This window comes from Protopterus annectens, chromosome 16.part0, assembly GCF_019279795.1.
Source record: "Protopterus annectens isolate FY-2018-M chromosome 16.part0, PAN1.0, whole genome shotgun sequence".
Classification (NCBI taxonomy): Eukaryota; Metazoa; Chordata; order Ceratodontiformes; family Protopteridae; genus Protopterus; species Protopterus annectens.
In genome coordinates, this window is record NC_056750.1 from 220021345 (window position 1) to 220045870 (window position 24526).

The following is a 24526-nucleotide window of genomic DNA, read 5'->3' on the forward strand; positions in this document are numbered from 1 at the left end:
ATAGCATAGGCTGTGTGATGTTAACACTGGGATTCTATACTAATATTAGGATCTGAGGAAATATATCACAGGCTCTGTGGTATTAACACTGGGATTCTATACTAATATTAGGATCTGAGGGAGTACATAGCATAGGCTGTGTGATGTTAACACTGGGATTCTACACTAATATTAGGAGCTGAGGGAGTACATAGCATAGGCTGTGTGATGTTAACACTGGGATTCTATACTAATATTAGGATCTGAGGGAGTACATAGCACAGGCTCTGTGATGTGAACACTGGGATTCTACACTAATATTAGGAGCTGAAGGAGTACATAGCATAGGCTGTGTGATGTTAACACTGGGATTCTATACTAATAGGATCTGAGGGAGTACATAACACAGGCTCTGTGATGTGAACACTGGGATTCTACACTAATATTAGGATCTGAGGGAGTACATAGCACAGGCTCTGTAATGTTAACACTGGGATTCCAAACTAATAGGATCTGAGGGAGTACATAGCAAATTCTGTGTGATGTGAATACTGGGATTCTATACTAATATTAGAACCTGAGGGAGTACCTTCATTTTGCCCTGCCCTCTCTTCTCTCATCTCAATCTATTCTCCTCCTCATACTCATCGTACCTCTAACCAACTACTACTACAAACCCACCAACCCCAAAAACTGTCGGCAAATGCCTCTACAAATCCTCCATTGCCCAAGCCTGGAACAAACTTCCCATGGACATCTGTTCCATCATTCACCCATCCCATTTCAAAGAACAACTCAAGGCTCACCTATTAAAATCTAAGATCTGTCCATGCCAAGCCTCAACCTGATAATTTTCCCCATCCACTATGTCATTACCCCCCCTTTTTTTCAACTGATTTGACCAAATCATGCCAGTTTGTTCTCTCCCCAAATTTTTGATACCTGCACTGACGAAACAAACCAGTAATGTTAATATATAAATATGTAATTACACTGCTACCCTGTAATATAATACAGGTTTACTGCCTTATAAATTTCTTCTTTTGATTTGTCTAGCATATCTATTGTTAAATCAATTTTGTTCATATTCAACACTGTATAACTTTTCTTCAAGTAATATCATCTGTTACTGCAAACTGTGCATGTAAAAGATCTACTTAGTGATTGTATAACTTCTATTGTAAATTACTGTGTTTCATGGAGCTTTTCTCCTCGGGTATCCACTGAAAATGGGTCGCAGGCCCAGTTGGACTAACCCGGTTAACAAATGTCAATAAATAAATAAATAAATAAATAAAACTCATGCAGTACAGTTACGGACACAAATGCTGTCATTCACACAATGATGTTGGGGACCACCTCAAAAACCTTTATGAATGGCAACACAATTGTGCATACACTGAATTCACAAAGGTTGCAATTGAATCTGGACCACCTATATGTTTGTCTGTATAACAGCATTATAACATGTAGATGAAACAAGACATTTGCCTTCATGTAATCAGTATGAAGTTATACTGATACATCTCAGAGAGCATTTAATGATGGTATGTATAGACATGCACACCTGTGCCATACTGCAAGTGACACCAGGATGGTTGAACGAAAACTGGCTAGAATGTTGGTATACTTCACTACAAAAAACATATACCAGTTCTCAGGAGGCATATTACTACAGCTGGCTATCTAAGGAACATGTAATCAAATGGCAGCAGTGGCCATCAATACATAATACCTCAAATCACAGATTGGAATACACCGTTGTAAGGCTACCGTGACATCCACACCTCAACATAGCACATCTGAATGACAGCAACATTGACATGTGCCAATGCTCATAGGAATTATAGATATTATGCTAATGTCCAACATCTCATGTAAAATTCTGGCTACATAATGCTGTCATTCAAACAGCAGTTTCTGTATCTATATGATGAAAGATAGTAAGGATATGTGTGTAAGTGTGTATGAGTTTGATTGTATTACATAGTGCCTTCTGTCCATATTTGACTTGTGCACCATCCCATGACAGAATTAGCAATCACACATCCAGTGGTCTGAAGCTGGTTTACAGAAGGACACGGAAAGACTCGCTTTCCATGATGCATGCATGTATCTTTAAGATGATGATATCCTCTAGTCTTCTGCAGAAAGGATTTTATGTGGACCTAGGAAAAACGGTGTGTTGGAGTCTTGTGGCTATACTAAAAGTTAACCAAAAAACATGCTGAGTGTACCAGTAACCAAAAATACTATATTTTTAATACTATATAAACACTATATTAAAGGTTCACCAGAGTGAGAGTCGAATGAAAAGAGACTTTAAAGATAATAATGACACTAATACACCACCGTACACACATACAATTCAGTTGACTTTGGTCAGATTTGAACATTAATCGAGTAGGTATAGAAGCTGGATTCCCTACAATGTAAGACTAGCACCACCACACATATATCTGACTGTAACAGTCATGGTGCTCTTCATAAAAGTTGATAGCAATCATTCTATGCTCAGAATAAGTTGTTTGAGGAGGTTCGACATAGATGCAGAGAGTCACATCTCGGTATAAACTTATCTCTAAAGATACAAACATACATTCATATACATACATACATACAAATATTTCAGGCATGGGCATTAATGTCCTTCTAGCTTGTCAATATACCAGAAAACTTTTCCCTTAATAAGTGTCCAGGCTGCTCTTAAAAATATCTAAAGTAGTACTTGCTTTAATGTATCACTTGGTAGTCTGTTCTATGCATAAGCTACTCTGTCAGCCAACCACTCGTACACTTCTCATGCCTATAAAATCTTCTACACATGCTATTCGATGATCCTCTAGTACTTTTGATAACCCCAAACACTCCCAGGAAAATTGCCTCTCAAATGCCCGTGGAGTATAACATGGCAGGCCTTATGAAAACATTTTTTGTCATTGGGATGACCACGAGTTATCAACCGATAATGGCCAAAATTTGTCAGTAAACTGATGAAAGTTTGTGTGATTTGCTTGGTATCCGTTGGGCCATTTCACAAGCCCCTACCATCCCCAGCCTAATGGGATAGTTGAAAGAATGAACAGGACTTTAAGGATGCCTAAGAAAGCCTGCTTGGAAAAGGCGTAAATTGGGCAGTAAAACATTTGCCTGAATCCTGCTGGGTGTCAGAGCAATTCCACACAGTAAACAGGGATCTCACCTTTTGAAAGTCATGACAGGTAGAAAAATGCCTGTACACCAAGCATTTGATCCTACTGTTAGGTACAAACAGACCATTATTAAAAAACTGCACAGCATCAACAATGGTTAAAAGATATTTCTGAATTGTGTCAAAAGCTTATAAAAATGCAAGTATTCAAATTATGGTCGTGCTGATCCTGTTGTGCCAGAAGAAAACCTTCCCTCTGGGACAGAGGTATTGATCAAGACGTTTTAGATGGACGGTCCGCGGGATAGTAATAGGCAAGGACCTTTTAAACTAATTGCTCAGTTAGGACCTCTAGTGTACAAAGTTAAAGGAAAAAAAAAAAGAGCAAAATAATTCTTGTTCATAGAATCAGTTGAAAGTCAATAAGTGACTTCATTTTGTGGAAGTTTTTGTAGACTCACGCAAATGCCAAGTTCGAAACAAAGTTAAAATGCATCTATCAAACAACTTTTTCAGATTAATACCACTTACGCGGAAACGCGTTATATTATTGTACATAATGAAGATTCTGTTTGTTATTGTACCAATTAAAATTCTCATTGGTTTTGGGATAGAGTGTCAAACAAGAGAAATACAAGTTTGAAAAATAAACAATGACAATAATACTGTAAACCTAAGTTGGGATGGATGTTCTATCATGGTAAAAATCATTCTTGTTGGTAAAGACAGCAGGACAACTTCTTTAGTTGTCCATAATGCTAGTTGTATCTTCGGCAATGGTTTTCCAGCAATGTTACCTTTTGGTCCACGGTTGAGGGTCATTATTATGTTCACCAAATAGTCCCAAAGTAAGCCTTGAATTTAATTCCAAAGTTTCTATTAAATGTTGTCAATTTCTATATTTTATTTAGAAAGAAATAAATTCAAAGAGCTATCCACCATCAATACAACTGCCAATTCCTCACCTATGTGAAGAAGTGTGGTAATAATACTATACAGGAATTAGTATTCCCCAATAATAATGAAAAGTACAACAAAATTTTTTTACTACTGGAGTTTCTCTGATTATGTGCTAATGGCACAGTCATTACAGGCCACGTGCATTGGGCATATGTTCTATCAATATTAACAGGTAAACTCCATTCTCGATTATATGAAAATACTTGGTTAAAATCCTCTATAATTCAAAAAGTAGGCAGACAGTATCAAAAGGTTGTAGTACATTTTAACATCATTATCTTCCTGTGACACAGTAGGTGCCTATATAAAAGGGCTTGGTATGATACTCTGCTATGAGGGCTAGCTGGCGCATTGAGCTATTAATGGTAAACCAACGCTGAAATTTAATCTAACTAATCGTTTAAAATAGTGGGGAATATATCTCTGTGATTGTGCATTTCATACATCTTGAATCCAGAAATATGGAAGACACACCTGCACAATATAAATTATCAGCAGCAATTTTTAGACAATTCTGATGCTATGCATCTACATCAGGTGAAATTTGATGGTAATATGACAATTTTTGTAAATTGGACAAAATGCACTATGCAATCTTTGTATGTGGGAATTCAAAAAAATAGAGTACAAACTGAACTTATGTTACAAAATAAAAATATTTGGCGACAATTGTTTAACAAATGGATACCGGATACAGATTGGATTAAGCTATTTACTGAAGTAACATACTGTACTCCACAATACAGCACAGGGAAGTTTATACATTATAATGCTACTGATACCACTATTATGTGTCAATTTACTGTGTTACCTATGATATTTCTTGTACCAGAAGGGAATGAGTATTGGTTGCCTCAATTTGAAGGTAATTATATAGATATAAGAGGAAAAACACATAAAATCGAGTATTGTACACAGACTCAAAATGGACTAATTTGTGGACAGCATTCGCCTATGAACCATGCTTACTGCAACATTCTGTTAATTTGTATAAATGGACTATTATGCCTTCTTCTTTTCGAATATTTATAGAAGTGGCTCCTCAGTATATTTGTCTGGTTACAGATCAAGATGTAGGTCATAATTTAAAATTACCTTTTGTAGGATGTTTATCATGTTGATTATCTTAAATGGAATAATAAGAGCTATGTGTTTACTGAACCCATAGAAGTGAAGACTTCCAAGAACTGGGATTATGACTTAATACAGCTTCCCAATATATCTGTATCCTTGAATAATTCAAAAAACATAATGAACAATACTAAAGTTTTCAGAGAGTATTTGAAAAAAAGAAACAAAAGTATTCTGTATTATGAGGCATTAAGCATCATTGCAAAGGATAAACTACTTAGTTTGGCCGAAAAGACCAAAAAAGACACTGCTCACAATTGGTGGGATATCTTTACTAGTTGGTCAAAATCAGGAAAAAAACTGTTACGTTGGTTGATACATCCTGTATTAGTAGTGTTAGGAATTATAGTCATACTAACTATCTGAAATTGCTACTTAAGTTGTCATTTGTGAAAAACGTACAGAATTCAACAAATCATGATGGTTAACCTAGATAAACTGGGAAAGGCTTCAGTGTGGACAACTGAAGTTGAAAATGAACAGTCATTTTCCACTTTTTAAATGAAAGGAGTGAATTGTGAGAGAAAAAAATTTCTGAAAATGTAAAATAAATGTTCTGCATTTCAGTGTATACAGTGCACGCAGTTAACTAACTTGGCAAGAACATATAGCTTGGCATTCATTTTTAATAAGAATCAGAAGTAAAGTATTTTATCTCTTATAAACTATGCAGCTTGTGAAATTTATTATCTACAAGCAGGTCAAGACGAACTCTTGTACGCAGCTGTGTCTCATCAATACGATATTCAAGATAGGCCAAGGATGAAAGGAGTTATTCTTCAGGAACAGAATGTTTAAGATATGGAAAACAACTCAAGGCTCGCCTATTAAAATCTAAAATCTGTCCATGCCAAGCCTCAACCTGATAATTTTCCCCATCCGCTATGTCATTACCCCCCCCTTTTTTCAACTGATTTGACCAAATCATGCCAGTTTGTTCTCTCCCCAAATTTTTGATACCTGCACTGACGAAACAAACCAGTAATGTTAATATATAAATATGTAATTACACTGCTACCCTGTAATATAATACAGGTTTACTGCCTTATAAATTTCTTCTTTTGATTTGTCTAGCATATCTATTGTTAAATCAATTTTGTTCATATTCAACACTGTATAACTTTTCTTCAAGTAATATCATCTGTTACTGCAAACTGTGCATGTAAAATACCTACTTAGTGATTGTATAACTTCTATTGTAAATTACTGTGTTTCATGGAGCTTTTCTCCTCGGGTGTCCACTGAAAATGGGACGCAGGCCCAGTTGGACTAACCCGGTTAACAAATGTCAATAAATAAATAAATAAATAAATAAAACTCATGCAGTACAGTTACGGACACAAATGCTGTCATTCACACAATGATGTTGGGGACCACCTCAAAAACCTTTATGAATGGCAACACAATTGTGCATACACTGAATTCACAAAGGTTGCAATTGAATCTGGACCACCTATATGTTTGTCTGTATAACAGCATTATAACATGTAGATGAAACAAGACATTTGCCTTCATGTAATCAGTATGAAGTTATACTGATACATCTCAGAGAGCATTTAATGATGGTATGTATAGACATGCACACCTGTGCCATACTGCAAGTGACACTGTGATGGTTGAACGAAAACTGGCTAGAATGTTGGTATACTTCACTACAAAAACATATACCAGTTCTCAGGAGGCATATTACTACAGCTGTTATCTAAGGAACATGTAATCAAATGGCAGCAGTGGCCATCAATACATTACCTCAAATCACAGATTGGAATACACTGTTGTAAGGCTACCGTACATCCACACCTCAACATAGCACATCTGAATGACAGCAACATTGACATGTACAATGCTCATAGGATCATAGGACATTACTATGCTAATGTCCAACATCTCATAAAATTCTGGCCATTACAATGTCATTCAAACAGCAGTTTCTGTATCTATATGATGAAAGATAGTAAGGATATGTGTGTAAGTGTGTATGAGTTTGATTGTATTACATAGTGCCTCTGTCCATATTTGACTTGTGCACCATCCCATGACAGAATTAGCAATCACACATCCAGTGGTCTGAAGCTGGTTTACAGAAGGACATGGAAAGACTCTGCTTCATGATGCATGCATGTATCTTTAAGATGATGATATCCTCTAGTCTTCTGCAGAAAGGATTTTATGCGGACCGAGGGAAAAACGGTGTGTTGGAGTCTTGTGGCTATACTAAAAGTTAACTAAAAAAAAAAACATGCTGAGTGTACCAGTAACCAAAAATACTATATTTTACTATATAAACACTATATTAAAGGTTCACCAGAGTGAGAGTCGAATGAAAAGAGACTTCAAAGATAATACAATGACACTAATACACCACCAAGCACACACATACACCAGTTGACTTTGGTCAGATTTGAACATTAAGCCTGAGTAGGTATAGAAGCTGGATTCCCTACAATGTAAGACTAGCACCACCACATATAACTGACTGTAACAGTGTCATGGTGCTCTTCATAAAAGCTGATAGCATCATTCTATGCTCAGAATAAGTTGTTTGGAGGAGTGTCTGACATAGATGCAGAGTCACATCTCGGTATAAACTTATCTCTAAAGATACAAACATACATTCATACATACATACATACATACATACAAATATTTCAGGCATGGGCATTAATGTCCTTCTAGCTTGTCAATATACCAGAAAACTTTTCCCTTAATAAGTGTCCAGGCTGTTCTTAAAAATATCTAAAGTAGTACTTGCTTTAATGTAATTTGGTAGTCTGTTCTATGCATAAGCTACTCTGTCAGCCAACCAATTAGTACACTTCTCATGCCTATAAAATCTTCTACACATGTTATCTGATGATCCTCTAGTACTTTTTGATAACCCCAAACACTCCCAGAGGTAATTGTCTCTAAATGCCCTATATACAACATGGCAGAGGCCTTATGAAAAAACATTTTTTGTCATTGGGGATGACCACGAGTTATCGAATCCGATAATGGGCCAAAATTTGTCAGTAAACTGATGAAAGCTTTGTGTGATTTGCTTGGTATCCAGCAATGATTTCATGTTCCTTACCATCCCCAGCCTAATGGGATAGTTGAAAGAATGAACAGGACTCTTAAGGGATGCCTTAAGAAAGCCTGCTTGGAAAAAGGCGTAAATTGGGTAAAACATTTGCCTGGAATCCTGCTGGGTGTCAGAGTAATTCCACACAGTAAAACAGGGATCTCACCTTTTAAAGTCATGACAGGTAGAAAAATGCCTGTACAATTGCCATTTGATCCTACTGTTAGTACAAACAGACCATTATTAAAAACTGCACAGCATCAACAATGGTTAAAAGATATTTCTGAATTGTGTCAAAGCTTATAAAAAAATGCAAGTATTCAAATTATGGTCAAAGGATCCTGTTATGCCAGAAAAAATCTTCCCTCTGGGACACAGGTATTGAACAAGACGTTCCAGATGGACGGTCTGTGGGATAGTAATTGGCAAGGACCTTTTAAAATAATTGCTCAGTTAGGACATCTAGTGTACAAAGTTAAAGGAAAGAAAAAGAGCAAAATAATTCTTGTTCATAGAAATCAGTTGAAAGTCATTAAGTGACTTCATATTTTGTGGAAGTTTTTTTGTAGACTCACGGCAAATGCCAAGTCTGAAACAGTTAAAAATGCATCTATCAAAACAACTTTTCAGATTAATACCACTTACGTGGAAAGGTTATATTATTGTACATAATGAAGATTCTGTTTGTTATTGTACTAACTGTACTCATTGGAGCCCTTGGGATAGAGTGTCAAACAAGAGAAATGCAAGTTTGAAAAATAAACAATAACAATAATACTGTAAACCTAAGTTGGGATGGATGTTCATCACAGGTAAATCATTCTTGTTGGCAAAGACAGCAGGACAACTTTACTTGTCCATATAATGCTAGTTGTATCTTCGGGTACGTAAGGTTTTCCAGCAATGTTACCTTTTGGTCCACGGTTGAGGGTCATTATTATGTTCGACCAAATAGTCCTAAAGTAAGCCTTGAATTTAATTCCAAAGTTTCTATTAAATGTTGTCAATTTCCTATATTTTATTTAGGAAAAGAAATAAATTCAAAGAGCTATCCACCATCAATACAACGGCTAATCTTCATCTATGTGAAGAAGTGTGGTAATAATACTATACAGGGAATTAGTATTCCCCCAATAATACGAAAGTACAACAAAATTTTACTACTGGAGTTTCCCTAATATGTGCTAATGGCACAGTCATTACAGGCCACGTGCATTGGGCATATGTTCTATCAATATTAACAGGTAAACCTATCTCTGATTATACAGGCCATTTGGTTAAAATCCCTTCTACCTGTAAAAAGGTAGGCAGACAGTATCAAAAGGTTGTAGTACATTTTAACATCACATTCCCAGACACAGGCAGGTGCCGATATAAAAGGGCTTGGTATGATACTCTGCTATGAGGGCTAGGCCAAGGCATTGGAGCTATTAATGCAACCAACGTTGAAATTCTAATCTAACTAATCGTTTAAAAATAGTGGGGGAATATATCTCTCAGATTGTGCATTTACAAGCATCTTGGAATCCAGAAATATGGAAGACACACCTGCACAATATAAATTATCAGCAGCAATTTTTAGACAATTCTGATGCTATGCATCTACATCAGGTGAAATTTGATGGTAATATGACAATTTTTGTAAATTGGACAAAATGCACTATGCAATCTTTGTATGTGGGAATTCAAAAAAAATAGAGTACAAACTGAACTTATGTTACAAAATAAAAATATTTGGCGACAATTGTTTAACAAATGGATACCGGATACAGATTGGATTAAGCTATTTACTGAAGTAACATACTGTACTCCACAATACAGCACAGGGAAGTTTATACATTATAATGCTACTGATACCACTATTATGTGTCAATTTACTGTGTTACCTATGATATTTCTTGTACCAGAAGGGAATGAGTATTGGTTGCCTCAATTTGAAGGTAATTATATAGATATAAGAGGAAAAACACATAAAATTGAGTATTGTACACAGACTCAAAATGGACTAATTTGTGGACAGCATTCGCCTATGAACCATGCTTACTGCAACATTCTGTTAATTTGTATAAATGGACTATTATGCCTTCTTCTTTTCGAATATTTATAGAAGTGGCTCCTCAGTATATTTGTCTGGTTACAGATCAAGATGTAGGTCATAATTTAAAATTACCTTTTGTAGGATGTTTATCAACGTTGATTATCTTAAATGGAATAATAAGAGCTATGTGTTTACTGAATCCATAGTAGTGAAGACTTCCAAGAACTGGAATTGTGACTTAATACAGCTTCACAATATATCTGTATCCTTGAATAATTCAAAAAACATAATGAACAATACTAAAGTTCTCAGAGAGTATTTGAAAAAAAGAAACAAAAGTATTCTTTATTATGAGGCATTAAGCATCATTGCAAAGGATAAACTACTTAGTTTGGCCGAAAAGACCAAAAAAGACACTGCTCACAATTGGTGGGATATCTTTACTAGTTGGTCAAAATCAGGAAAAAAACTGTTACGTTGGTTGATACATCCTGTATTAGTAGTGTTAGGAATTATAGTCATACTAACTATCTGAAATTGCTACTTAAGTTGTCATTTGTGCAAAATGTACAGAATTCAACAAATCATGATGGTTAACCTAGATAAACTGGGAAAGGCTTTAGTGTGGACAACTGAAGTTGAAAATGAACAGTCATTTTCCACTTTTTAAATGAAAGGAGTGAATTGTGAGAGTAAAAAAGTTCTGAAAATGTAAAATAAATGTTCTGCATTTCAGTGTATACATTGCACGCAGTTAACTAACTTGGCAAGAACATATAGCTTGGCATTCATTTTTAATAAGAATCAGAAGTAAAGTATTTTATCTCTTATAAACTATGCAGCTTGTGAAATTTATTATCTACAAGCAGGTCAAGACGAACTCTTATACGCAGCTGTGTCTCATCAATACGATATTCAAGATAGGCCAAGGATGAAAGGAGTTATTCTTCAGGAACAGAATGTTTAAGATATGGAAAACAAACTGTGTGTAGACCAGCTTGAAAGGAAAGACTTATTATTCTGGCAAATTCTCTAAACTGCTGATGCAGGCAGAAAAGACACTATAAAGATTGGGACTTTTTCTTTTGTATCAGAGACTTTGATTATTCTAAGCTGAAGTACATTTTGATGTATATACCTTTCATTGTTAAGCTATATGTAAACCTCGTGTTCAGTAAATGAATGTTGTAACAGCAAAACTGTCTCAGTGTTTTCATTGAGTAAAGGTACAGACTACCTAACTAGTGTAGTATCACTTTAACAATCACTGTACATCAATGGTGGTAAAACCTGACTTGAAGTTGCAGTAATTTCTTTGGGAACACAAACAATGTCTAGTCTGTTCCATCCCCTGGTAGATTTTTTTACAATCTGAAGCAATTGTTTTTCCTGAATATACGCTGTGAATGATTTCCTTACTAATGTTGTAGAATCAATATTATTCCATTCTGTTTCTGGTAAATTTAAGTCCCCAGCTAATATTATTCTTCCCTCCTATGTTTCATGCAAGAAATGTATGAATTTCTTTAGGTCATCTGCACTTGACTTTGGTGGTCATATGCACTCTAACAATTGTTATCTGTTCCAGGGTTGTCTTTATTGTCACAGTTACACAGTCTATAATATTGGTGTTATCATTGAACGTGTAATAATCACAGGTCTCATAGCTAATTTTAATCCCTATCATAACACCTATGCCTGACTTTTTGTTAGAATATCTGTTCAACTAAAAACATTTATACCCTGACAGAACTGGTTTAAAGTCATTGTTCTTTAACCATATTTCACAAACAATAATGACATTAATCTTGTGGGAACATAAATTGTCCAGTAAAAAAAAAACTTTATTATTAATGCTCCTAGCATTATCAACCATCAGAGATCCATCAAATGTTGCTGTCTGTGAACTGTTAAATTTTTGACCTGTCAAAAATACTGCCTAGTGTTTGTCAAATATTGCAAAATATCTGCTGCAAAAATTCTCTTCCCTGATCTTGACAAATGCATACCATCCTGTCTGAACACGTGTGCCCATAATAAGGCTTGGTTGCTCTACACATTTCCATTTTTTTAAAACAGGACAGTTTTTCCATGTAGGTATTTACTCAAAAAATCTCTTCATTCACAGTGACCTGACTATCCTTTCTATAGGTGATTTGTGAACAATACGTCCTAACACCAGTACAAGCTATACTATCTAGGAGGGCTGTCACTTCCCTAGTAACAGTCAGGGAATCCATGTGGATGACATCATTTGTACCAACATGAAAAAAAACAGATCCATACTTCCTTACATTAAGGCATTCCAAGGCTTGTCTCACATCTTCTATTTTTGCTTCTGGCAAACATAAAACTATTATCTCTGCAAATATAAGTATCAGTTCTCTAATAATTGACTCTCCAATTACAAGAATATGTTTGCTGGCCATCTCTGAAGGGTCTTCAGCTTCTAATACAGTAATATCTGCTCTATCAGTTGTTACACAGGATAGATCTTCATCACCATTAGTCTTAATAACCCCACTGTTTTCATTATGTATTAAATTCTCATCCATCTCATGCTATAAATCCACAGCTTGAGCCATGTAGTCATCATCTTTCTCTTCTTCTTTCTTGCAGTAATGTTCTTCAATCCTTCCATGTTCAATTTTGATTTCTTCCTTTTCACCTGCCCCTTGCTTCTTTTTTCTATCTTCTCCATTGGAAAGATGATGCTTTTTTTCTGTAGACTGAAGGTTTTCTGATAGAAAAATATCATCATTCCCTGTCACCTGTGTGTTACATAACAACACAGTGTCCTTTTTACTATGTACAGTCACTAATCTGTTTCTTTTTCTTCCTTATTTATTGTGAACTTCTTCCTTTCTTTCTTTTTTTGTTTCCTTCTAAACAATCTGTATCCTCAGATTGCCAAATACTTGCTTCCAGAATTCTAAAGTTGTCAGGGGCATTGTCTTGTTTCATAGGGGTTGAATAATCTTTTCAGAAAAAAGATGCATCATTTCCTAAATGTGTTCTATTTGTTCTCTGCCTAACATTATTTAGTTCATTAGTCCAGTCATTACTATATGAATCCAAGCCATACCAATTGCACAAGTGCAATCATCATCAAGTCTAGATTTACTTCTAACAATGGTAAGCAAATCACCCAGCTTTTGACATGAGGAACACAGATCACCAGTGCTATCAGCTGTTACCTTTAAATATGCATAGCATTTATTACACTGCACAAGTTATTTGTGCATTAGCATATCATTAATTGCATACTCATTTAAGGAATCCATATTCAGCTTCAAATTAATAAAATATTGCAAAAGAAAAGAATAATTAAAATCAGCAACCACAGAATTCAGAGAACTTAAATCAACTTCTATGACAAAACCTCACATCAGCAATATACAACTAAATAATAAAGTACAGTAAAGTTGTTCAGACCATACAAGATCTACAAGCCAGACAAAAGTTGTAATTCCTTTACGTCACTCCTGAAGGTGTGCAGTAGCTTCTGGTCACTATTGCTTGCAGTTGCACTTCTCAAAAACCAAGACAGGATTTTTTGATATGCTCAGGATTTCTGCTCTGCAGTCTGTGTAAATTTATAGCTGCCTAGGCCCCTTGGTTTGGCTAGAGCTTGCCTGTCTAAAATCTATCCCTTTCTAACAACCAACAGTAAAATTAAAAGCAAAACAACAAAATATGAATAAAAGTAAATATTATTAACAAACAGTCCCTTCCTAACTACAGACAGTGGAAAACAGTGATAACAAATACAGGGTAAATTCAAATAAAACTTTTCTTACCAGTCAACTCCACAGTAAATCACAAACCAAGATAGAATTGTTTAGATATGCTCAGCATATTCAAGGTGAACACACACTCAATCACAGTGAAATTAGAATCCCTACCAATCTACAAAACATAGCATTTAAAACAAGTTCCACAGCATAAGTCTGACTTTCATACTGTCAGACAACACTTTATAGCAGATGACATTATCATTGACTGGTATGAAGAAGATGATAGTAGGAGTGTCTCACATGCTGGTCTAAAATGGACTCCGAAATTTGAACTAACTGAACACATGCACATACCAACAAGCTGACCACAGTGAGAATAGAACCTCCCACCTAGCCATATACTTAGCACAGTACTCAATGCAAGCAGCACAGCAAAGTCTGACATTTAAACTGTTGCAGAACACGTTATAGCAGATGACAATTTATAGTTGATGACATAATCAGTCTGTGTTTGAAAGAAGATGTTGGGAGGCCTGTATGAAATGCTGTGTAGGCATGTATGACTGTAAACATTTTTGTTTTACATGAGACTTGATTACTGACTGTAGGCTATAGACTCATGCTCTTTAGATTATGTGCTCACGTGTGTGCACATGCACACACACAGACACACACATGTTGACTACAGTTAGATTAGTACCCCTACCTAATTAATAACACAAACTAGAGAACACAGTACTTAACACAAGTGCCACAGCACAAGTCTGACTTTTACACTGTTGCAGAACACTTTATAGCCGATGACATCATCAGTGTATGTTCAGGAGAAGAAGTTGGGAGGCCTGTATGAAATGTCTGTGTAAACATTTATGACTGAACACATTTTTGTTTTCCATGAGACTTGGTTGCTGACAGTAGGATATAGATTCATGCTCTTTTGACTACACAAAAACACACACACTTAAACATGCACATACTCACACAATTTGGCTGTTATATTCATTGAACCCCTACCCAACTATTTTGTTCCCATCTGCAGAATACATTAGTTAACATTTATGCCAATATTGAAGTCTTTATATATAATGACATCATCATTCTATGATGCAAGTAACATATCCTGTTATGAGAGTGATGTGCAAAGTGTGGACTTTGGATTTTCTGTTTTTGTTACAATGTGCAGATATACTTTTAAAGACAGCTTCTTAAACTATATGCAATAAGATGTCAGGAATTTATTGTTGCAGAACTGAGACAGATATGCACTTGTTTCTCAATATGTTGTGTAAATTACAAACTTTCAACACACACACACACACACACACACACACACACACACACACACACACACACACACACACACACACACACATACACATGAACACACACACACACACACACACACACACACACACACATACATTTTGTGATTAGCATGGATGAGAGTGTTGACATATGTGTGTTAATTTTGTGATGAATTGATGTCCACAGTAAGACAATCTTAATGTAAATTGTCATTGTAAAGCTTTAAGTAATGCACCAATGTAGTTCTGCTATTTATTTTTGTAGTGTACTTGACATTTGACCTATTACTTGATATATTCATTTTCAAGTGCATGGGTGCAGGGCACACACGAGTCTGAGTAAATACATGTTCAGTCAGTAACAATTCCCTTCCTTCTAGTTGTGTTTTTACATGGCTTTTGATGGGATGAACAATAACTGGGCGATAAACATAGTAATATGTGCCAAACACCTCTTTACATAGTGCACCACTGAGCAACTGGTTTGCGCAAACAATGGAAAAGTGCACATGCAAGATTCACATTTAATGCAACTTGAACTTGAGAAATAGTTATAAATATATGCTATGGGAGAAATAGCTGACATATACTATGGTGTTCATACTTGAGTTTATATTGAAAATGTGTCATAATGTTTATAACATTGAGGAGTGTTGATGTTACCTTCCCTATTTGTATGGATTCGGGTAACAAGGAAATATGAGTCTCTGCTTAAATGGGAAAATAGCAAAATGTCTCTTGATTTGCCTTCCTTCTCACAAAAAGGGTAAGGGGTGAGGTGTGGCCAACAGCACTTTGAAGAGTATTGAGTGTAAGAAATACATCTGATGCCTAGCATTCCCTGTGGAAGCAGTTATAAGAGCAGTGAGCTCATGTTAAAAGCACAGATGACACCAGCTTTGAATCCAGTTCAATGTAATTATTTTACACATGGAGTCAGGATGGCATTACATAAGTAAATGTGATAATTCCTGCAAATGTGAGAAGCAATGACTACAGTGAAGTACTGCATAAATCAAGTGATTTATGTCAACTGTGCAGATATGCATTTGCATTTTTATACATTCAGCAGTCTAAATATATGTTAGAGTAAATCTTTCAAAGTGCTGCCTTTACTCTGCTTTAACTCTGAGTGCATGATGCCAAACTCCGTGCAAATGCAGAGGGCAACAACGGAAGGGCTTTATTAGAAGGCATTTTTGCCCTGCATGTGGTGTGCAGTTTTATTTTCTGACTAGAATAAGGGTGTAAAAATGGTGAAGATAGGAATGTGTTGAAATGGGGAGAGGATTAAGTGGAGGAAAAAGAAAGGGGAAGCAATACAGGAATGTGCAGGAGGGAATAAGGAAAGAGCCATAGCTATCAACTTCTTCAACAGTGTAATATGAACATGGATAGAAAACTAGATGAATTTTGACTATGACCACAGCACAGATTGGTGACAACACAATCATGTTTTATAACCAATTGGATTGATTCAGACAGAGCTCCTAGTTAACCTTTTTTTAAGTATAACTTGTATGACTGGAAGAGAAACTGCAACTTCACTCCAAGGGTTTCATCTGTGTCCCTCTTTGATAGGGGCAGTCGGTGCTGATTTGGACCTGCTTGTAACATAGACCATATCTCTAGACCCTTAAGGGAGCAAGGGTTAAACTTGGCTAGGCTTGTAAGGGCCGTAGGACCATTACCCTATTAACCTCCTATGAACCCATGAACCTATGAAGAAGACACATGTGTGAAGTAGAGCACTATGTATGGGACAAAATTATTTTTGTGGGACAGGTGCCCATTTTTTATTTTATTTTAGAAAGAGAGGAATGTTGGGAAGGGATGTAAGAATGTCAGGGACAGGTAAGTAGGGTAGGTGAGGCAGCAGGTACAGACTAACAGGACAAACAAGACAGAGACAGGCATGGTTAGGGACACAAAAGGTTGGGAGACACCATGCTTGGGGATAGGGAGAGGACATCAGAAGCACGTCCCCATCAAACATGAGGACATTGAGAATCTAGTCCTCGCCCTCAGAATTGTCATCACTGTCCCCTTCCTCATCTTTATGTTGGATTGCTTGATGTTTGAGTTTTTTCTGCATTTCCACAAGCAACTTCTTCAGATGGCTGAGGCCTGCACTAATGGTACATTTGAAGATATCAAGTGCCATGCTTGGCAGCTCTTGGTGGGTAACAAAATCTCCACCTCCAACTATACTCCAGGAGGGTACGACTGTGCCAGCTGCTGGGGTAATGTTACCTGATGTTGAGGGTCCAGGTAGTGCAGGGGCTTCAGTGGCAATACTGCCAACTTGTATCCCATATGTGTTGGGCATTGGTGTGGCAGCCATTCAAGGTATAGCAGTCTGAGCCACAGAGGTTGGCCTACCTCCCTGTGCTGGAAATTATTTTGTTGGTTGTCAGAAAAGTATGACATCAGAACACTGTGATCACACATATAAAAATAAAAAAGAGAAATAAGGGGCAGGGTAAGAGAAAAAAAGATAATTAAAAACATTATATGTCACATACAATAATTTAATACAATAAATACATATTTTTACTTTTACGTCAACTATACTTTTTAAAAATCCAAAATAGGACTGATAGCCATTCCAAATAATGCTTTCAATATGCATATATTGCACAAATGATTTTAAAAATCCTACAGATTATGTTAACAACATGACATTTATGTCAATTTTGTTGAAATTTATATTACATACTTTTTTATTATGTATTTGTTACTTGTGTGTTTTAAACCCACAACATCTGAATACAATCTCAAACTTGATTCCTACAATTACATTGAGCTATAGAACAAAGCATGCATGTTTGCTTTTACAGTTAAGATATGCATGCTTAATTTGTTAGTATTGTATGGAAGAGCAACAATTTTAATAAAATACTGTTAATTTGTGCTGCATACATACCCTTGCTTCTCGGAGTTTTTCTAAGTATTCAGTGTGGGCCTTGCTTTTCGCTGAAATCTCCTGACCAGCTGAAAAATAGAGAGAGAAAAAGAGTGAAACATTATGCATACCAGTCTTGGCTATCTACATCTTTCTGTTTCAGTTAAAGTATCTTTATCTGTATACTTACACAATTGTGGGATGTCAGCAAAAATTCATCCATTGACTGGTTGAATTGTTCTTGACTGTGCCTTTTCAAGTCATTTTCAGGTTGTTGCAATGATGCCTGCATTGCTCTTCAATGCGTGGAATGCCAGTTGGACTTGACACAGCCTTGACTATACTGTTCCAACCCTCCAATTTATATTGAGACCTGGTATAGTCTCCATGCAGCAGCCTACAGCTGTGGTGCTTTACAAGGAGAGAAATGAATAGTCTTGACTCTTCTATACCCCATCTGTGAGACCTGAATTGAGCACCTTCCTTGCCAGCACAGGTCATACAATTCATGATATTGAGTTTTCTGGCAAGTGTGCAAACCTGCACAACCATGGCAACTGTATTCCTGTGATGGTACAAGCAGAACAACAATGCCAAACAGAGAAGAAGTCAGTTTATGAAATAAGAAGGGTAATCTGACAGGTGGCATTAATTTATGACTTGTCTGCTGCTATACCTGTTTAATGACTTGACTTTTAAGACATGAATTGGGTGCTATCAATTTTATGACTTGACACATATTTTGTGGGGCATTATACACTGACAAAAGCAATTTGTACAATGCGGGATTCAATCCTATGTAAAATAGAAAATACATATTCTTCCACGTACATGTTTTTTCCTCATTGCCACAGAAAAAAGTGTTTGTTAGACACTCATTAATTATACAGATACATTAAGGAGTGAATGGTGCTACAATTCAGTTAACAATGTATGTGTGTGTGATATGACAAGGTCCTGGTTTATGCATTCTCATGTGTGATGCAGGAGTAATGTGTGACAATATACTGGAAATGCATATACTTGTATACTTTTCAGGAAAGATTTCTGAGTGCTGGGTCAGACTACACAATATATTCAGTTTTTCAGCTACTGTATACTTGTGTTATGCGAGTTGTGAAAATGACTATCAGTAAAGTATGAAGTTCATCCCAGGGCAGAAACAAAACTTTTAATTACAGAAACATAATTGTCAGAATACCCCAAATCACTCATATAATTCCTAGGATATCAACTGCTATACACTGTTATTGTTATGTATAATAATCTTTATGTTGTTATGTGTTATCTAAAATTAAGTGGAACAGCATTTATAATGATTTGGAGTGTGTTGGATTAGAGCCCTGTCTCACCTGTATTGTGGCCATGAGCTCACACCTGTTGCCACAGGGAAAGCAGGAAGCAGGTAATTTTTTACATTCATTACTGTCCATAGTGCTGCTGTGCAATACATTTTACAGTGTTTGCATCCACGAAGGTGGAACAAGTATCAGTGTATCATTTTTTAAATTTACAATGTATCTTTTTTTGTCTGCAGGTGTTCTGGATCTGCAGGTGTTGTGTATAAGTGCTGACTGTCGCACAGCACTACATAATGTCAAGACGTAACAATGTATTTTATTTTACAAGTTACAATGTATATATCTTTTGTCTACAGGCATAAGTCATGTTTGCACGCAGATGAGCAATGTACAAATGAGGCAGACAAAAGCGAAAATACATTTTCTTTGTAAAAACATTTTTAATGTTATTTATGCTTAAAAATAATGTGAGACTTGAACCATGGTCAAACTATTTTATGTTCTTTGTGCCTGAATGTCTTTACAAATTGTGCTACACACATAGTTGTGTCACAGCTACAATTTATGCTGGCTATATCATCCAAGCTAAGATTAAATTTTAAATGTTGATGCATTTCACTATTTGTGTGCTAAGCTGTGGCAGTATAGATATTAATATTAAAAAAAAACATTTTAACATGTTACATAATTTTACAAAGCTGTGAATTTGAACTATCATACTAATGAAACAACAAAACTCAGTAGAAGTGTGTTATCTGACCTTGCTACAGACAGATTTGCAAGAGGAAAGCGAATCGTGCATACAAGTAATTCACACTTCCTCTATAGTATTAACAAGACATACACTTGTACAGTCTCAGTTGGTTGTACATGTGTTGCTTAGATATTCATTGCAATGACTGATCATACAATTATTTATGAATATCTTTGCACAAATGCAGTTCTGTCTTCTATTCATATTGTGTTCATTCTTCCCTTATCTCTGATGTAATGTCAGACATGCATTCTGCAGTGTATTTTGGATCATTCTCATTTAACTTTATGATAAAAAGTACATGACAGTGAAAAACATTTATTAGCAGTAGATTTTGTCTCCTACTGAACCTAAATAAGAAATGTATGCTGTTTAGTTCCACTTAAAAGCTTGATAAAATTACTTCTACACTTTGTAAGTGTATCCTGAGTGACACATCCACTGCAGGGTGGGTAGTCTGAATTGCTGTTGTGACTTCCTTCTCTCTCCCACTAATTATTCACAGCTGCAATCTATTAATATCAAACAGTGTTGTACAGCCTGCACTATGTTTACATCAGAAACATGAAGTCAAAAGTTTTGTATTCAGAAATTCTAATGAGTTCACACATCATTTGCATATTTTGTGTGCTCAGAGGCCTGAATCTACACTATAATAAGGTAACCGTGTAGACTTGAATATTTGGACAAAACAGAAGATTGCTATTCATTTTCATTTATCTGCAGAGAAGGCTTATAATTTTGCTAAGGTATGTTTGCATTTTTCAAGTACATTCTAGGTTTTGTAACATGTTTCAAAGTGATGTATATAGCCAGTAGAAAATGAAAGTTTTATCTGTATGCACTTCTTATACTTCACTTTTGGCATAAGTATTTTTGGCAGGCATTCACATTTCTCAGATAGACAGGTTAAATTTCTTTACAAGTGTTCTTGTTAAAATTGGGTTTTATAATCTTTGTTATTTCACAGAAATGTAATGCACATGTCAGTGACACAGGTGTTATAATTTTGAGATGGCCCAGGGTCATCTCCAGAGAGTGGTGGGCACAGTGAGAGGTGACTGGCAATCATAAATTGAGTTTTCTGTTGTAAATGTGCATGTATTCTGATAATTGTGTTGAAAGTGTATATGCCAATTCATTTATGTAGTATTCCTTGGTTTGTACAAAGCTTAATTTGTCTGTTGTTTTGGGGTGGGGGGCTTACCTACCATTTTTGTGTTGCCAGAACAAATGTGTGTTTCAAGTGCTTTTCTCTTGAAAATGTACAGGCATTCTGATATTTCATTGTGAAACATAATGCATTAGTAAAGTGGTATCCCTTGGTTTGATCAAATATTGGTTTGTGTGTGAACATGAGGTGGGACAACCACATAAACTTCCATTTTAATAACTGAATTGTGTGCTTTCAGTGCTTAATGTTGACAAATTTGTACATAAGCAAGACTTTAGTTGGATGATATTTATGTGTTGTATCATTCTCTGTTTTATGTCACATAGGATTATGACAACCAAGCATACAAATCCACGTAAACCCCCTTTCAGTGAGTCAGAAAATAATGTGATAGTGCAGGTGTTCAGCCGCCATGTGTTTTCTGCTTGAGAAAGGAATGGGGATTTGGCTACCAGAATGCAGATTTGGAACCAGTTAGTAAATTATGTCAATGCAGTAGGGGGGTCACACCCGGACTTATGATCAGGTGGTCATCAGGCCACTGATATGATTTCATCAGCCTGGAAGAGAGCAGCTGCAGTTGCCAATGAACAGCTGGCTACAGAGGGTCTTCTACTGAACCTCCACTGACAACAAATGAAGAGTTCCTATTCACTGTTAAAGATCCAGACAGCCCATTGGAAACTGCACACTAACAAGTGTTTCATGTCAGTGTTGTTGCATCTGGGAGGACAATTGTGTCTCAGGAGCAGAGCCAGGTAAGCTTACATATGGCAAGTTCTAGATATGCTTGTATAGTAAGTAAAATATATACATCTGACTAATACTTCATGGGGCATTTTTTTTCTGTACCTGTTGATAACTTAACAGACGTATATGACACAGTTGTTGTTCATAACACATGGGCTGTGCGTGGATGTGTCAGCCAAGTTTCAGTTAAAACTATTCTTACCAGACACATAGCCAATTGTGTGTTCACTGTCCCCCCATGTTGTTCCCATTGTGATGCTTAATTTCCCTCCTTCCCTTGTTTCATTTCTTCCAGGACCATCCTCCCTACAAACTGTAGAGTTATCTATACATGGTAGCAAACATTTTTTTTTTGCTTATTGATGACCATTCATCAGATGTATGCATTTATCTGTATATGTGAGGTGGGTGTAATGAGTGCCTGTATTACTGGACCATCTGCAATAGTGCGACCAGTGTTAGTTTCTTATTGTATACATTGCTTTAATATTTAGTGTAGTATTAATTTCATTCATGTGTCTGTTTCTTACTTGTCACAGGTGATTCTGACAGTGGAAGTGTAGGACTCTTAGCACCTGATGTCAGGGAATCAGTAGCCACTGATGATGATGATGGCCAAAAAGGAGCACAGTCGAGAGTTGCAGACGTTGAATCTGACATTGAGGCTGACATTCAGCTATCCCCTGAATTTCCATCAGACACAAGTCAGTGTGCCTCCACATACCTATTTCACTAAGCCCTCAGATATTGACAGGTAGAGGTTGGGACACTTCATAACAATGTGAGATGTTGCTATATATGCAAGGGAGAATAGGGCAGTGCATCTGTAACACATGCCAGCATAGTTAGCTGGAGTTCTGTAAATAATTGTGTCATTTGACTGTCACATTGACTTGTACAGATGTTTGTGTTAAAATGTATTAAAAGTGTTATTATTACTGATTAAATGTATATGTTTAAACAAAGAATTCTAGAAGGGAAGAGAAGACGTTTTTGAAAGTATTCTATAATTTTCAAATACTGCAACAGATCTTAGCAAATATCTGAGTTTCTATTGTACCAGAGTCAGTTGATCAAATGTGCTGTCATTGTATAACCAGCACTGAGAGGATGGAATTCACAGCAGTTTGTTTTGTTTTCTTTAAAACCTGATGTAAAACATCTGTGACAGTTTTTACAGTCAGTTGATCAGTGCAACTCAGTTCATTTCAGTTTAGTTTGAAACTCATCACCTTGTCTTGTGGAAGTAAGCATCTCAGCATCCTATCTTGGCTTGCTGTATTAATTAAGTCAGCAACAGCTAAGGAACAATTATTCTTTAGACAGTCAGGAAATACAGTGAGATTAGTTAAGAAGTGTTTTCTGCATCTGTTTGAATCTGGCCAACTGTATTATTTTTATTTCTCCTGTGACTGAAACTCTGATGTTTATTGTACTTGATATTTAGTATTCTCATATTTTCTATTTTATCATTTGTTATTAAATATTTTATACATTTCATTGTGGCTGATCTTTTAGAGAATACTTTTAACATATTGTGTGTACCTGTGCTTATTTTAGTGATGCCTTGGCCACTTCAAAAAGCCTGGCTGCGTTGGTTACATGCTACCATCTATGTTAGTATTGATTTTACTCAGCATAATTGGATAGCCTCGTAAGATCCTGACAGTGGTTGACTGGTAGGAGCAAGGTTACCTTATGGTCTGGGCAGAAGGGGTACAGCTAGTAAATTTGTACCAGTCTTTCCAAGGAGTGTGTATGTGTATGAAAATCAATTACCCAGGTGTGGGTGTGTCAGCTACTTGGAACTGGGACACAGTGCTCCAAAGTGAGACTTGTTTGGGATACAGAGAGAGAGAGAGAGAGAGAGAGAGCTCAGTCCTAGTAGAGCGTGTTCCCTGTGTGCTCTTGTGGGATATTGTGCTTGTTGCAGGCAGCTGGATCTTAGAATACTGTGTAAATCCAGTCCTGTTTTTAGTGACCATCTCTCACCATTGTCAGTGGTGAGGACTGAGGCTCCTTGATTACTGGCCTGGGGTAAAGAGAGGCTGTCACATATTGGTGGCAGAATGTTGGAATATTAACTGAACTTCAGTAGTCTGTAGGCAGTTGTTACTGAAGGTGTGTGTGTATACTCTCAACAACCACAAGGTAAACATTCAGAGTTTCATTTTCACAACAGTTTTATTCATTATTGTTTAGTTTAGTTTAGTTTAGTTTAGTTTAGTTTAGTTTAGTTTAGTTTAGTTTAGTTTAGTTAGGGAAAGCAGGCAAAGAT